General features: G+C 45.5%; 1 protein-coding gene and 1 pseudogene across 2 annotated transcripts in view; both read right to left on the bottom strand.

The window, feature by feature from the left end:
- Positions 1-2,505, bottom strand: part of Kcnb2 (potassium voltage-gated channel subfamily B member 2) — a 534,338-nt gene that overhangs the window by 30,542 nt on the left and 501,291 nt on the right. The gene's annotated exons all lie outside the window — the stretch shown is intronic.
- Positions 123-1,173, bottom strand: LOC105743020 (annotated as a pseudogene).

Genomic DNA, 2,505 nt, shown 5'->3' with positions numbered 1-2,505 from the left:
GGCAGCAAGCCAGGGATCCCAAGGCCCTTCCCCTTCTAGGGGGCCTGGGATGGAAGCTTTGAGGGGAAGATTCTCAGTATTGGGGCTGAGTAGGGCAGTGACTTCTATTGCGTGGCCTCTCAATCCCTCTGGTCTCGTTGGGCTGTGGTGGGGGAGGGCCACTTACTCCTTGGAGGCCATGTGGACCATGAGGTCCACCACCCTGTTGCTGTAGCCGAACTCATTGTCGTACCAGGAAATGAGCTTCACAAAGTGATCATTCAGGGCAATGCCAACCCCAGCATCAAAGGTGGAAGAGTGGCTGTCACTGTTGAAGTCGCAAGACACAACCTGGTCCTTGGTGTAGCCCAGGATGTTTTTGAGGGGACCATCTGAAGCCTGCTTCACCACCTTCTTGATGTTGCCATATTTAGCCGCTTTCTCCAGGCGACAGGTCAGATCCACCACCAATATATTGGGAGTGGGCACACGGAAGGCCATGCCTGTGAGCTTCCCGTTCAGCTCCGGGATGACCTTGCCCACAGCCTTGGCAGCGCCAGTGCATGCAGGGATGATGTTCTGGGCAGCCCCACGGCCATCACACCACAGCTTCCCAGAGGGGCCATCCACAGTCTTCTGGGTGGCAGTGATGGCATGCATTGTGGTCATGAGTCCCTCCACAATGCCGAAGTTGTCGTGGATGACCTTGGCCAGTGCGGCTGAGCAGTTGGTGGTACAGGAAGCATTGCTGATGATCTTGAGAGAGTTGTTGTTGTACTTCTCGTGATTCACACCCATCACAAACATGGGGGCTTCGCGGAAGGGGCAGAGATGATGACCCTTTTGGCACCACCCTTCAGGTGAGCCCCAGCCTTCTCCATGGTAGTGAAGACACCAGTGGACTCCACCACATACTCAGCGCCAGCATCACCCCACTTGATGTTGGTGGGATCTCGCTCTTGGAAGATGGTGATAGTCTTTCTGTTGATGGAGAGCTTCCCGTTCTCAGCCTTGACAGTGCCACTGAACCTGCCATGGGTGGGATCGTGCTGGAACATGTAGACCATGTAGCTGAGGTCAATAAAAGGGTCATTGATGGCCACAACCTCGACCTTGCCAGAGAGAATAGCAGCCCTGGTGACCAGGAGTCCAATACGGCCAAATCCGTTCACTCCGACCTTCACCATCTTGTCTGGATTGCTGATGGCTGCTAGGGAAGATCTGTTATCCGCGGACGCACGGGAGCAGAGAGCCCTTTCCCCAACTTTAGTACTATCAGCTTAATGATTTGTGATTTATGTCTAAAAACTTCCTATTTTATAATAAAAAATCTTATATTTAGCCAACCTTCTACAAAAGTATGCTGTAGTGAAAGTGGTTTCAAGTTGACCCCTTATGTAAGTAAGTTAACAGCATTTCTTCACCCCAGATTTTGGTGGGCTTTCAATACTCACAAGTCCTTTGCATGGGTTTTCTGATTTGCAAATAGTTTCCTGAAATCGGTTCCACATTTCCACCACTTCTGGGCAATTTCTACTTAGAGAACAATCGGTCCTTCTAGTCTTAGGAAGGAAGCTAATTATGTCATCCTTAAATCAATCTTCTTCCAGATTTTTCTATTTCTATTGAAAGTGCTGTTTTTGTTCCATATTTCCAGCCTGGGCATTGAAGTTTTTTTTTTCTCCCTGATTTTAATATTCTGTGTCAATATCTAGGCTTATGTACAACTCTCCCTTAACCTCTCCATCCAAGTCCCCAAATGTTAGCAATTCATCCTTGAACACATGTTTACCAGTCTATCTTTCTATCTGACTGCCCCGCCTCCTGTTAACCCAGAGTCTGAACCTGTCACTCCTGAATAGCCACATGAACTCCCAATTGGTCCAACTGTTTCCACGTTGCCCATACTCTTTCTAAGGAAGAAGAGATGCCGAGAAGAGGAAATTCAAAGAGCCGAGTATGCTTCCCATTGCTTCCGTTTCATTTTCTCTCAGCTTCCTCCTACTATTTAGTGACTCAACATTTGTCTCATCTCTTCTGATGTATTCTAGCTCCACAGTGGCATATCTGCTTGACATCTATTTTATTTAACACATAATACAGTGCTCACACTTAGATGCTTCATGAATAAAATTTAATCAGTGGTATGTATGAATTTTTTTTAATATTCTGAAAGTCAGTTAATTCCACAATTTCAATGTAAATATCCCTCATTAACTTGTTTAAAATTATTTTATCCCCTCATATATCAAATTATCCTGCTTAAGTCAGTGGATGTCTTTATTACTTTTGTATCATCCAGTTGCACTTTTATAGGCAAATTCTCTTACTATAACTCAGATCCCACATCGAAACTAAAGCCACACAACACAAACTATTACATCTACACAACCCAACAGAGAACTATTTGTTTTAAAAGCATGAAGATTTTCCATTAGCCATGAGCATGTCTAGGGAGTTCAGAAAGTTTAAACAGAGAATTCAAAGTGTTTTAAATGAATAGACCCAAGCAAATGTATAGCATTG

This window comes from Octodon degus, unplaced genomic scaffold (assembly GCF_000260255.1).
Source record: "Octodon degus isolate 3935 unplaced genomic scaffold, OctDeg1.0 scaffold00091, whole genome shotgun sequence".
NCBI classification, from domain to species: domain Eukaryota; kingdom Metazoa; phylum Chordata; class Mammalia; order Rodentia; family Octodontidae; genus Octodon; species Octodon degus.
The sequence above is the reverse complement of the archived record's forward strand: the minus strand, read 5'-3'. Positions and strand labels throughout refer to the sequence as shown.